A 14741-nucleotide genomic window follows, 5' to 3' on the forward strand; every position below is an offset into this window, starting at 1 on the left:
GTTCCGGGCTCCAGGGCAGCAGCCAAGAGCTTGCAGGGACTCCCTTCTCAGGCCCAGGACCTAAAGGAGCCAGACGGAGGGAGGGGAAACCTTTTCTGGTTGCGGGACCTCCCGTTCCGCTCCCGCTCTGCAGCCTGGAAACCAAACAGCTGGGAGTGAGGCTCCCCTCAGGCACTCCGGGAGCGGAGGAAGCAAGCTAGCGTCCTCACTCCTGTCTGGGGTATCAGGCAGGGTGGGGTCCCTACAGGCCTGCCTCTTCCTTGCTCTCTCCCTGCAGAGACAGCGAGCTCCCTGAGGGAAAGCCCTAGGCTTGCCTGTGTCTCCATCATCCTGGCACTCAGTATGTGTTTCCTTCATTCATTCACTGAACCGATGTTTATTGAGCATCTACTATGTTACCTGGATCTCTACTAGGCTCGGGAATCAACAGTGACCTCCCCCCCAAATCCCTCTCTAACTGAGCTTACATTACAGTGGGAGGGCCACACAATAAACAAAACGAGCAACAAAAATATAGAGGGTCTTACAGGAAATCTGAAGCAAGGAAGGAGGATAGGAAGTATGGGGAAGTGAGGAAATCTTATTTTATTTTTTTAAGTTTATTTTGAGAGAGAGAGAGCAAGCGAGCGAGCATGGGAGGGGCAGAGAGAGAGAGAGAGAGGGAGAGAGACCCCAAGCAGGCTCTGTACCGTCAACTCAGAGCCTGACACAGGGCTCAAACTCACGAACCTCGAGATCATGACCTGAGCTGAAACCAAGGGTCAGACGCTCAACTGACTGGGCTATCCCGGTGCTCCGGAAGTGATTCCTCACTTTTAGGTAGAAAAAAGCTATCCCTTTTAGACAGAAGGGACAGCAAGGACTTCTCTGAGAAAAGGACGCTGAAGTCAGGACCTGAAGCAGGTGAGGGAGCAGGCCATGCAGATACCTGGGGGAAGAGTGTTCCAGGCAGAGGAACAGCAAATGCGGAGGCCTCAGTCAGGAATGTGCCGGGCATCTGTGAGAACCAGGGAGGAGACCACAGTGGCTGGAGCGCAGTGAGTCGAGGGGGATCGTAGTAGGAGTCGTGGGGTCAGAACGCACAAACAAGTAGTGGAGATCCGTGTGTGGTGGCCCGGAGCAGGGGAACCAAAGTGGAAGCTCTCCAGATCCTGCTGGGACTTTCCCCCACAGGAAAGTCGGGCGGGGGGGGGGGGGGGGGCAGGCCCCACAGGAAAGTCTATTAATAACTCATTCTCTCCCTTCCATTCCAAAGGCATGACTGGATGCCCTGCCCCACCCCCAACCCCCAACCCCCCAGCCCCCAGCCGCCCCGGGAGGACAGGCAGGGGCTTCCCGGAAGCTCCTCCTCCTTCCCAGGCTGGGATCGGGACTGACCTGGCAGGTGCAAGCGGGGGACTGAGAAGGGACCTTTAGGGGCGCCTGGCCCGGCTCAGTCGGTAGAGCATGCCTAAACAAAACAAAAACAAAACAAAACAAGGACTCAATTCCCTTGTCCTTTCGGACGCTAAGAGGGAGGGCAGGATGGGCTGGGGCCACCTGTTCCCTCTGGTCATCCTGAGAGAAAAGCACCTTTCAGTCAGCGTCTTTAAACAGCCAATTCTCTTTCAAAGTCCTACTGTCCCCCTTCCCTCCCTCGCTCTGGTTCTGCCTTCAGAGGCAAGGAGAACTGGCCTTGCCCTCCTTTGGGGGCATCGGTGTCTGAGGCCTGTGGCCGGCACTGTCCCCCAGAGACTCCCAAGTCAAACCCCCTCTCTTATCTAGAAGAGGACGTGTGGTTCTCTGGAGATTCTGCACACGAGCTTTACACGTTTCCGTATTACAAATATCTTTACCCACTCTGCGACTTGGCTATCGTACTCTCTTAATGGTGGTTTTTGATGAACGGAAGCTCTTAGCTTTTTTTTAATATATATATATATATATTTTTTTTTTTAACATTTATTTATTTTGTTTTGAGACAGGGAGAAACAGAGCATGAACAGGGGAGGGTCAGAGAGAGGGAGACACAGAATCTGAAACAGGCTCCAGGCTCTGAGCTGTCAGCACAGAGCCCGACACGGGGCTCGAACTCACGGACCGTGAGATCATGACCTGAGCCGAAACTGGCCACTTAACCGACTGAGCCACCCAGGCGCCCCCGGAAGCTCTTAGCTTTAATGTAGTCACATGTGTACGTCTTTTATGGTTAGTGCTTTTTGTGTTTTGATTGAAAGGCCTTTCATTTCCCAAAGATAATGAAAACACTTTGCTATGTTGTTTTCTAGAAAAACTTTATTAAAAAGTTTTTGGAGATTATTTATTTATTTTGAGAGAGAGAACGAGCGCAGGGGAGGGGCAGAGAAAGAGGGAGAGAGAGAGAGAGAGAGAGAGAGAAGAGAGAATCCCAAGCAGGCCTTATGCTGTCAGCACCAAGCCCAACTTGAGGCTGGGTCCCACGAACTGTGAGATCATGAGCCAAAATCAAGGTTTGGGTGCTCAACGAACTGAGCCACCCAGGCGCCCCTGGAAGTTTCTTTTTTAAGTAAACTCTACGCCCAGTGTGGGGCTTGAACAGATGATCCCGAGATCAAGAGTCCCCTGCTCTACTGACTGAGCCAGCCATGCATCCCCTAGTCGAGAAGTTTTTTTTATCTTGCTCATGTAGATCTGTGATTTTTTGTGAATGATGTGGGATAGTGGTCAAGTTTTCTTTTTGCCATATGGGAGATAATTGTCCTAGCAAAGTATACTGAAAAAGACAATCCTTTCCCTACGGAGGAGCAGTGGCACCTATGTTATATATCTGTAATTACCTGTGTGGGTCTGTCTCTGGACTCCCTGTTCTCTTCTGTTGGTCTATTTGCCTACCACTGGGCCAATATCATATTGTTTTCATTACTTTCACTATATAATAAGACAATATCTACTAGACCTATCTTTCCACCTAGCTCTTGAAGAGTTCCTTGGCTATTCTAGGACGGTTTCCATAGAACTTAAATTGCCTTGCCAAGTCTTCCCCCACACATACGCACACATACAACTGTTGAGATTTTTTGAATGGGGTCTCATTGAATCTACAAATCGCCATGCAGAGAACTGACCCCTCAATGTTATCAAGGCTTCCAACCCATGAATACAGTATATCACTCCATCCATTTATTTAGATTTTCATTTTTCTCAATAATCTTTTATAGTCTTTTCTCTTTTAAAAATGTTTATTTATTCTGAGAGAGAGAGAGAGAGAGAGAGAGAGAGAGCGCGCAGGGAAGGGGCAGAGAGAGAGGGAGACAATCCTAAGCAGGCTCTGTGCTAGGAGATCTATCCCTAGGTATTTAAAAAAAATTTTTTTTTAAATCTCTATTTATTTTTGAGAGAGAGAGAGAGACAGAGTGCAAGCAGGGGAGGAACAGAGAGAGGGGGAGACACAGAATCCAAAGCAGGGTCTAGGCTCCGAGCTGTCAGCACAGAGCCCGACGCGGGGCTCGAACTCACAGACTGTGAGTTCATGACTTGATCCGAAGTTGGACGCTTAACCGACTGAGCCACCCAGGCACCCCTAAGCCTAGGTATTTTTTATGCTATTATAAGGACTTATTTATTTTTTTAAGTTTCCAAATGCTTGTTGCTTATATAGGGAAATACAATTAGCTTTCCATATTGACCACATGTCCAACAACCTATCTAAATTCATTCGTCAATTCAAATGTTTATCCTTCATTTCTTTTGGATATTCTTTGTACACAATTGTGTTTTCTACAAATGATGACAGTGTTATTTTTTTCCTTCCCAGATCTTTAACCTTTTTGTTTCTTTTTCTTCTTTTATTGCACTAAGATTTCCAATACTCTAGTAATGGAGGGAATCCTTGTCTCATTTCCAATTTCTGGAGGCAAGCTTTTAAGTATGTAACTTGCTTTACAGTTTTTTTTATAGTTGGCTTTTATCATAATTAAGAATTTTTCGTCCATTCCTAGTCCCTTATTCCCATATGTATCCTTACAATAAATGCCTATTCTTTAAGATAACTTGAGTATCTGTTCCTAATATCCAAAGAAGCCTGATTAAAACAATGATCATTTTGTCACTTTCTTTTAAGTATTTGTTTATTGAAAAATTTTTTTCATGTTTATTTATTTTGAAAGAGCGCGAGAGAGAGAGAGAGAGAGAGAATCAGCAGGGGAGGGGCAGAGAGAGAGGGAGAGAGAAAATCCCAAGCAGGCTCTGCACTCTCAGTGCAGAAACCAACATGGGGCTGGATCTCAGAAACCTTGAGATCATGGCCTGAGCCAAAATCAAGAGTCAGACACTTAACCAGCTGAACCACCCAGGCACCCCTTTTTAAAGATTTATACCTCTCCATTTTCTTAGTTCATTCCAGAATAATGTTGAGTAATAGCAATGATGGCAAGCATCCCAGTCTCATTCCTGACATTAAAGAAAATGCCTCTAGAATTTCATCTAAATCCTATTTTATTATTTCTATTATTATTTGAGAGAGAGAGAGAGCATGCGCCAGTGGGGGAGAGGGGCAGAGGAAGAGGGAGAGAGAGAATCTTAAGCAGGCTCCACACTTAGCATGAAGCCCAACACAGGGCTCAGGCTCACGACCCTGGCATCATGACCTGAGTTGAAATAAAAAAATCAGACGCTCAACCGACTGATTGCGGTGTCCCATTTATTAATATATTTTTTTAGAACCTTAGCACATCTATATTCAGGATTTTCATATGTCTATTTTTTGGTGAGACTGGTCCGGAATTGGGGAAAATGATCTCTTTCTATTCTCTGAAGGTTTAAGAACTATCTGTTCACTGAAGTTCTGCTAGGTCTCAATGACATATTCTTATCACCCAGAGATCACCACTGGTTAATATCTCACTGCATTTCCTTCCAGATCTTCCCCCGCCCCGTGTACGGGTGTGTGTGCACATGAACAGATATATAATAAACCAAATAAGATCACTCCGTCTACTGTTCTGCCAGCTGCTTTCTTCAGCCAATAACCTCCACCATTTTAACGCATTTTCATCTCATCTAATATCACATATTTCTATTTTCCCAATTGACCCTGAAATGAGCCTGACAGCTGGTCTGTCCACACCATCACCCAATCTAGAAGAAAGGCATGAATTGCATCTGGTTTGGAAAAGGAAAAATTTTAAGGTTGCTGGAGGGGTGGTGGGTGGGAGGGATGGGCTAAATGGGTGACGGGCCTTGAGGAGGACACTTTTTGGGAGGAGCACTGGGTGTTATATGTGAGTGATGAGTCCTAAGTTCTAGTCCTGAAACCACTAAAAAAAACCCCTGCGAATGAAATATACAACACAACAGGTGGAAGTTCAATAAAATATTAGGAGATCTGAACATGGAAAAAGAAGAAAAGGAAAATTTTTCTAACAATTATATCTGTCTTAAAATGGAAATGGCTGTGTTGGGAAATTGTAAGACTGGAGACTTTTTTTTTTTTTTGTCTAGTATGTCATGATTATTTTTTAATATAATTTATTGTCCAATCGGCTCACATACAGTGTGCAAAGTGTGCTCTTGGTTTTTGGGGTAGATTCCCATGGTTCATTGCTTCCATACAACACCCAGTGCTCGTCCCAACAAGTGCCCTCCTCAATGCCCATCACCCATTTTCCCCTCTCCCCCCACATCCACCCTGTTTGTTCTCTGTATTTAACAGTCTCTTATGGTTTGCCTCCCTCCCTCTCTGTTTGTAACTATTTTTCCCCCTTCCCCTCCCCCATGGTCTTCTGTGAAGTTTCTCAGGATCCACATGTGAGTGAAAACATATGATATCTGTCCTTCTCTGACTGACTTATTTCACTTAGCATAATACCTTCCAGTTCCATCCACGTTGCTGCAAATGGCCAGATTTCATTCTTTCTCATTGCCAAGTACTATTCCATCGTATATATAAACCACATCTTCTTTATCCGTTCATCAGTTGATGGACATTTGGGCTCTTTCCATAATTTGGCTGTTGTTGAAAGTGCTGCTACAAACATTAGGGTTCAAGTGCCCCTCTGCATCAGCACTCCTGCATCCCTTGGGTAAATTCCTAGCAGTGCTACTGCTGGGTCGTAGGGTAGTTCCATTTTTAATTTTTTGAGGAACCTCCATACTATTCTCCAGAGTGGCTACATCAGGTTGCATTCCCACCAGCAGTGCAAAAGGGATCCTCTTTCTCTGCATCCTCACCAGCATCTGTTGTTTCCTGAGTTGTTAATTTTAACCACTCTGACCGGTGTGAGGTGGTATCTCAGTGTGGTTTTGATTTGTATTTCCCTGATGATGAATGACGTTGAGCATCATTTCATGTATCTGTTGGCCACCTGGGTATCTTCTTTGAAAAAGTGTCTGTTCGTGTCTTCCGCCCATTTCTCCACTGGATTGTTTTTCAGGTGTTGAGTTTGTAAGTTCTTTATAGATTTTGGATACTAACCCTTTATCTGATATGTCATTTGTAAATATCTTGTCCCATTCCGTTGGTTGCCTTTTAGTTTTGTTGATTGTTCCCTTTGCAGTGCAGAAGCTTTGTATCTTCATGAGGTCCCAATAGTTCATTTTTGCTTTTAATTCCCTTGCCTTTGGAGATGTTCCAAGTAAGAAATTGCTGCGGCTGAGGTCAGAGAGGGTTTTTTCCTGCTTTCTCCTCTAGGGTTTTGATGGTTTCCTGTCTCACATTCAGGTCCTTTATCCATTTTGACTTTATTTTTGTGAGTGGTGTAAGAAAGTGGTCTAGTTTCAACCTTCTGCATGTTGCTGTCCAGTTCTCCCAGCACCAATTGTTAAAGAGACTTTTTTCCATTGGATATTCTTTCCTGCTTTGTCAAAGATTGGTTGGCCATACATTTGTGGGTCCAATTCTGGGTTCTCTATTCTATTCCATTGGTCTATGTGTCTGTTTGTGTGCCAGTACCATACTGTTTTGATGATTACAGCTTTGTAGTAGAGGCTAAAGTCTGGGATTGTGATGCCTCCCGCTTTGGTTTTCTTTTTCAATATTACTTTGGCTATTCAGGGTCTTTTGTGGTTCCATACAAATTTTAGGATGGTTTGTTCTAGCTTTGAGAAGAATGCTAGTGCAATTTTGATTGGGATTATACTGAATGTGTAGATTGTCTTGGGTAGTATTGACATTTTAACGATATTTATTCTTCCAATCCATGGGCATGTTTTTCCCTTTCTTTGTGTCTTCTTTAATTTCCTTCCTAAGTTTTCTATAGTTCTCAGCATACAGATCTTTTACATCTGTAGTTAGGTTTATTCCTAAGTATTTTATGGTTTTTGGTACAATTATAAATGGGATCAATTTCTTGATTTCTCTTTCTGTTGCTTCATTATTTGTGTATAGAAATGCAACTGATTTCTGTTCATTGATTTTGTACCCTGCGACTTTGCTGAATTCATGTATCAGTTCTACAGCCTTTGGGTGGAGCCTCTGGGGTTTTCCATGGAGAGTATCATGTCGTCTGTGAAAAGTGGAAGTTTGACTTCTTTGCCTGTTTTGATGCCTTTTATTTCGTTTTGTTGTCTGATTGCTGATGCCAGGACTTCCAACACTATGTTAAACAACAGTGGTGACAGTGGACATCCCTGTCATGTTCCTGATCTCAGGGGGAAAACTCTTTTTCCCCACTGGGATGATATTAGCTGTGGGCTTTTCATAAATGGCTTTTATGATGTTTAGGTACGGTCCTTCTATCCTTTCTGGAGGGTTTTTATTAAGAAAGGATGCTAGGGGCACCCGGGTGGCTCAGTGGGTTAAGCACCCAACTTCGGCTCAGGTCATGATCTCACGGTTCGTGGGTTCAAGCCCCATGTAGGGCTCCGTGCTGACGGCTCAGAGCCTGTAGCCTGCTTCGGATTCTGTGTCTCCTTCTCTCTCAGCACTTCCCCCACTCATACTCTGTCTCTCTCCCTCTCAAAAAAATAAACATTAAACATTTTTAAAAAGGATGCTATATTTTGTCAAATGCTCTTTCTGCATCGATTGACAGGATCATATGGTTCTTTTCTTTTATTAACGTGATGTATCACATTGATTGATTTGCGAATACTGAACCAGTCCTGCAGCCCAGGAATGAATCCCACTTGATCATGGTGAATAATTCTTTTTATATAGTGTTGAAGTCGATTTGCTAGTATCTTGTTGAGAGTTTTTGCATCCATGTTCATCAGGGATATTGACTTGTAATTCTCCTTTTTTTGGGGTCTCTGGTTTGGGAATCAAGGTAATGCTGACTTCATAGAATGAGTCCGAAAGTTTTCCTTCCGTTTCTATTTTTTGGAACAGCTTGAGAAGGATAGGTATTAACTCTGCTTTAAATGTCTGGTAGAATTCCCCTGGGAAGCTTACTTGTTGGGAGATTTTTGATAACTGATTCAATTTCTTCACTAGTTAAGGGTCTGTTCAAATTTTCTATTTCTTCCCGTTTGAGTTTGGTAGTGTGTGGGTGTCTAGGAATTTGTCCATTTCTTCCAAGTTGTCCAGTTTGTTGGCATATAATTTTTCACAGTATTCTCTGATGACTGTATTTCTGAGGGATTGGTTGTGATAAGTCCATTTTCACTCGTGATTCTATTTGGGTCCGCTCTCTTTTTTTTTTTTTTAAGAAGTCTGGCTAGGGGTTTATCAATTTTATTTATTTTTTCCAAAAAACCAGCTCTTAGTTTCATTGATCTGTTCTACTGTTTGTTTTTTATTCTATATTGTTTATTTCTGTTCTGGTCTTTATTATTCCTCTTCTACTGGCCTTGGGGTTTCTTTGTTGTTCTGCTTTCTAGGTCCTTTAGGTGCCCTGTTAGATTTTGTATTTGGGATTTTTCTTATTTCTTGAGATAGGCCTGGATTGCAATGTATTTTCCTCTTAGGACTGCCTTTGCTGCATCCCAAAGGGTTTGGACTGTCGTGTTTTCATTTTTTGTTTCTATATATTTTTTAAATTCTTCTTTAATTGCCTGGCTGACCTATTCATTCTTTGGCAGGATGTTCTTTAACCTCCTTGCACTTGGAAGCTTTCCAAACTTTTTCTCATAGCATTGTGATCTGAAGATGTGTATGGTATGATCTCAATTCTTTTATATTTATTGAGGGCTGCTTCGTGACCCGATGTGTCATCTATCTTGGAGAATATTCCATGTGCACTCAAGAAGAATGTGTATTCTGCTGTTTTGGGGTGCAAAGTTCTGAATATATCTGTCAAGTCCATCTGGTCCAGTATATCATTCAGGGCCATTATTTCTTTCTTGATTTTCTGCCTAGATGATCTGTCCATTGCTCTAAGTGGAGTATTAAAGTCCCCTGCAATTACCACATTCTTACCAATAAGATTGTTTATGTTTGTGATTGCTTTATATATTTGGGTGCTTCTGAATCGGGTGCGTAGACATTTATAATTGTTAGCTCTTCGTGATGGAAAGACCCTGTAATTATTATATAATGCCCTTCTTCATCTCTTGCTACAGCCTTTAGTTTAAAGTCTAGTTTGTCTGATAGAAGTATGGCTACTCCAGCTTTCTTTTGCCTTCCAGTAGCATGATAGATAGTTCTCCATCCCCTTTCAATCTGAAGGTGTCCTCAGATCTAAAATGAGTCTCTTGTAGACAGCAAATAGATGGGTCTTGTTTTTTTATCCATTCTGATGCCCTATGTCTTTTGATTGGAGCATTTAGTGCATTTACATTCAGCGTTATTATTGAAAGATATGGATTTAGAGTCATTGTGATGTCTGTAGGTTTCATGCTTGTAGTGGTGTCTCTGGTACTTTGTGGTCCTTGAAACATTTCACTCACAGAGTCTCCCTGAGGATCTCTTGTCGGGCTGGTTTAGTGGTGATGAACTCCTTTAGTTTTTGTTTGCCTGGGAAAACCTTTATCTCTCCTTCTATTCGGAATGACTGGCTTGCTGGATAAAGGATTCTTGGCTGCGTATTTTTCCTTATCAGGACATTGAATATTTCCTGCCACTCCCTTCTAGCCTGCCAAGTTTCAGCAGATGGGTCGGCTACTACCCTTACGTGTCTACCCTTGTAGGTTAAGGCCCGTTTGTCCCTAGCTGCTTTCAGAACTCTCTCTTTATCTTTGTATTTTGCCAATTTCACTCTGTGTCGTGCAGAAAATCTATTCCTGTTAGGTCTGAACGGGGTTCTCTGTGCCTCGTGGATTTCAGTGTCTGTTTCCTTCCCCAGATTGGGGAAGTTCTCAGCTATGATTTGTTCACGTACACCTTCTGCCCCTTTCTCTCCTTCTTCTTCTTCTGGAACTCCTATGATACAGATATTATTACATTTCACTGAGTCACTTAGTTCTCTAATGCTCCCCCTTGTGGTCCAGAATTTCTTTTTCTCAGCTTCATGTTTTTCCGTAACTTTATCTTCTATTTCGTTTATTCTCCCCTCTGCCTCTTGAATCCTGTCACTGCCTCTAGTTTATTTTGCACCTCATTTACAACAGTTTCAAATTCATCATGAGTATTTTTTAGTTCCTCGATGTCTGCAGCAATAGATTCTCTGCTGTCTTCTAGGCTTTTTTCAAGCCCAACGATTAATCTTGTGACTATCATTCCAAATCCTGGTTCATTACGTTGTTTATATCTGTTTTTTATCAATTCTTTAGCTGTCATTTCTTGTGAGGAGAATTCTTCCGTTTCATCATTTGGGCTAGTGTTCTGTCCCTTGTGTGTTTTAAAAGCTTGTTATTTGTCTTCCACCTGCGAGCGCTGCTATATTAAAGAGGGGGTAAGACTGGAGACTTTCAAGCAAAGGCTGGACCAAATATGTGTCTGGGGGAGTGGCACAGGGAATTCCTGTAGGTGGGAGGTTAGAGCTCATGATTTTTTAAGGTGTTTTCCACCCTTGAGTGATGAAGATACTAGGACTGATTTTCTACAAATTGTGTTACTGTATCACTTTTGCACTGGGTCCTTATCCCCTCCTGTCTCCTCAGGTACATTGCCCTGGTAATTCTCTCCCTCTCCTGCATTATCTCTTGGCTTTTTCCTCATCAGCATTCAAATATGCTGGTATTTCTCTCCTGTCTTGAAAATACCTACTGGGGCGCCTGGGGGGCTCAGTCGGTTGAGCGTCTGACTTCAGCTCAGGTCATGGTCTCGTGGTTCGTGAGTTCGAGCCCCACGTTGAGCTCTGTGCTGACAAACAGCTCAGAGCCTGGAGGCTGCTTCGGATTCTGTATCTCCCTCCTTCTCTCCCCCTCCCCTGCTCATGCTCTATCTCTCTGTTTCTCAAAAATAAATAAATGTTAAAAATTTTTTTTAAAACAGAAAACACCTACTGTCACTCTCACTTGCCACTACACACACCACGTTTCTCTTTTTCCTTTCACAGCAAAACTCAAAAAAAAAAAACCAACAACCCACAATTATCTGTATTCGCTGCCTCTGATTCCTCTCCTCCCGGTCTCTCTTGAACTCACTCCCGTCAGGCTTTTGCTCATACCACCCTATTAAATTGCTCTTGTCAAGGTCACCAATGACCTCTACTAAATGCAATACTCATTTCCAAGTCCTCGTCTTTCTTCCGCGTGCTGGTCATTTGCCTCTTTGCTCGCAGAGCCATTTTCCCTCTTCTGCTCTGTTGTGTGGAACGGACGACTACGTTTCCCAGGCGCCCTTCCCCTCTGACTTCCTGATGGGTTTGGCTAAAGGGAATCACTGGCTGAAGACTGGAGAGTAGAAGCTGCGGTACCCCCTTCCTTTCCCTCTGTGTTGAGTGTCATCTCTAAAACAGTGACTGTATCTACTCTGTGGCTCCCCCGGGATAGGCCTTCCCTCCATGGACCAAGCTCCTGCTGGGCCAGCCTTGCTGCTTCTGGGTGGTCCCTGATCCTGGACTTGAGTAACACCAAGGGGGGGGGAGGGAGGGAGGGAGGGGGAGAGAGGACGGAGGAGAGAGGAGGGGGAGAGAGAGGGAGGGAGAGAGAGAGAGAGAGAGAGAGAGAGAGAGAATCCCAAGCAGGCTCCATGCACAGGTTGGAGCCCTACGTGGGGCTCAATCCCACAACCGTGAGATCATGACCTGAGCTGAAACCAAGAGTCAGATGCCCAACCGACTGAGCCACCCAGGCGCCCCAGGATTCAATCCTTGCACCAGCTCTCTTTTCTGTGTACACGTATGTCTTGGGGAATCTCATCCTGTCTTGTGGCTTTGAAGAACATCTATACACCAAAACCTCCCGCGTTGATAGCTTCTAGCCAGACGTCCCCAGTTGAGCTCCGGACTGCATATTGCCTACTTGACGTGTCCACTTTGCCAGCCGGCAGGCGTTTTGCACTTTACATGTCTGAGACAGAGTGCTTGGCCTTCCCCCCCAAAGCTGTTCCTCCCATCTCAGTAAATGGCGCTTCGGTTCACCCAGTTATTTTAGCCACAAATTAAGAAGTCGTCCCTGATTCCCTTCTTCCCCGCGCTTCCCACATCCAACCCATCGGCTTTTGCCCCGATAACAAAGCCTCCCAAACACATCTCCCTTCAGTTTCTCCAACTCTTCCTCTACTACCCTGGGCCGACCGCTCTCCTCTCTCGCCCGGGCCACTACAGGGGTCCCCTGGTGGGTCTCCTTGCTTCCATTCTGGCCTCCCGGTGACAAGCCATTCTGTGCGTGACAGCTGGCACCGTTCGGAAGCATAAACCATGTTACTCCTCTGCTTAGACGTCTCCAGCTTCCCACTGTGCCATTGAGATGGAAGCTCCTCATCTGGGCCCGCAAGGCCATACACGGCCTGGCTCCTGCTCACTCCCCTGACCCCCTCTTGCTGCTTGCTTGTTCTGTCGCTCAATACCATCTAGGCACGCCGGCCTTTGTGTTCCTCCGACGCGGTAGGCTTATCCCTCTGCGGGGCCTTTGTATTTTCTGTTAGCCTCCCCCGGATTGCTTCCCCCACCCATCCTTACCTGGCTGGCTCATTCTCGTCCCGCGGGTCCCCTGGGCTCAACGGCCCCGCCCCAGAGTCCACCCCTGACCACCTGTCATTCTCCGTCACATCACACTATGGTAACTGACCCATTTCTTGTTCCCTTGTTTGTCTGGCACCCCTGCCCCCAGAACATGAGCTGCTCTGTTCTCCACTCTGTCCCCAGCTCCTACTGCAAAATCTGGCACGGAGCAGCTACTCGGCATACAGTAAGTTCACGGAGTAAGGTAACAGATGAACTTCAGCAGGAAGAGGGCCATCTCTTCCTCTGGGGCTGGAAGGAGAAAAGGATGGAAAGAGATGAAACTAATGGGTGCCCCTGTGTCCTCGGTGCTCTGGGGAGAAAAAGGTCTGTTGGGAGAAAGGGGGCCCACAGGTAGAGAGGCTGGGGCAAAGTGGTGGAGGCCGTAAATTGTTCCGGGGGGGAACAGGAGGGTTGCCGACCCCAAACACACAGGATTGGCTAGCTATCGGGACAGTGTCAAATTCCACGCGTGGGGTGCCTGGGTGGCTCGACTGGTTAAGAGTCTGACTCTTGATTTTGGCTCAGGTCACGATCGCGTGGCATGTGTGGGTTCAAGCCCCACACTGGGCTCTGAGGGCTCCGCACGGACATCGTGGAGCCTGCTGAGGATTCTCCCTCTCTCCCTCCCTCTCTGCCCCTCCCCTGCTCGTGCTCTCTCTCTCTCTCTCTCAAAAATAAACAAACATTAAAACAAAAATGTTTTTAAATAAATAAAACTTAGAAGGAAAGGCGAAGGAACCAGAGTAACCAAAACAAATGTTAAAAAGGACACGGCTAGACAAATCATACGACCCAATTTCAACACTTCCCACACATCTGTAATAAGCAAGTCAAGATGGTGGGGTATTAGTGCAAGCACAGAGACAACAGACAGGAGAGAAAGTCCAAAACTAGAGTCAACGGACTTTTAGCAAAGGTACAAAGGCAACTGAATGGAGAAAGCAAAGGCTTTTTAGCAGATGGTGTCAGAACTGAACATCTGTATACAAAAAAAAAAAAAAAGAACCTCAACACATGCCTCACACCTTCTACAAAAATTAATTCAGGGGCGCCTGGGTGGCTCAGTTAAGCGTCTGTCTTCAGCCCAGGTCACGATCTCACGGTCCGTGAGTTCGAGCCCCGCGTCGGGCTCTGTGCCGACGGCTCGGAGCCTGGATCCTGCTTCGGATTCCGTGTCTCCCTCTCTCTCTGCCCCCCCCCGCTCATGCGCTCTCGCTCTCTCTCTCTCTCTCTCTCTCAAAAATAAATAAACACTAAAAAAAATTAATTCCAAATGGGTCACAGACTGAATTTAAAATATAAAACTTACGGAAGAAAATCTGCACGGTCCTGGGTCATGAAAGCTACTACACTATTAAGAGAATAAAAAGACAACTCCCACACTGGGAGATGTTGCAAATCACATATCTGATAAAAGACTTCTATCCAGACTGTACAAAGAGCTCTTAAAACCCAACAACAGGGGCACCTGGGTGGCTCAGTCGGTTAAGCGTCTGACTCTTGATTTTCAGCTCATGTCACCATCTCACGGTTTGTGAGGTCGAGCCCCACGTTGGGCTCTGCGCTGAAGGCACAGAGCCCGCTTGGGATTCTCTCTCTCTCAAAGTACATAAATAAACAATAAGAAAACACCGTTTAAAAATGGGCAAAAGATCTGAACAGATCTTCTCCAGAGAAGATATACAGGTGGCAAATTAACTAATACAAATATGTTCACAACAACAACAAATCAAATAGTCTGATGAAAAATGGGCAAAGGACTTGACTAGACCTTGCTCCAGAGATAATATGCAAATG

At 45.0% G+C, this 14741-nt stretch overlaps 1 protein-coding gene across 8 annotated transcripts in view; it reads right to left on the minus strand.

The window, feature by feature from the left end:
* The window catches only part of STEEP1 (STING1 ER exit protein 1), a 56845-nt gene that overhangs the window by 13528 nt on the left and 28576 nt on the right, over positions 1-14741 (minus strand). For 7 of the 8 annotated variants that reach the window (XR_007148918.1, XR_007148911.1, XR_007148917.1 and 4 more), the window contains 2 exons: positions 1378-1450; positions 929-1160 (listed from right to left, as the gene is read on the minus strand). The gene's annotated coding sequence lies outside the window, so the exon portion shown is untranslated. Of the gene's footprint in view, positions 1-928; positions 1161-1377; positions 1451-14741 lie in introns of those variants that run through there. The other variant, XR_007148912.1, reaches the window with a different exon arrangement.

The sequence above is a fragment of the Prionailurus viverrinus genome, chromosome X (assembly GCF_022837055.1).
Source record: "Prionailurus viverrinus isolate Anna chromosome X, UM_Priviv_1.0, whole genome shotgun sequence".
Lineage (NCBI taxonomy): Eukaryota > Metazoa > Chordata > Mammalia > Carnivora > Felidae > Prionailurus > Prionailurus viverrinus.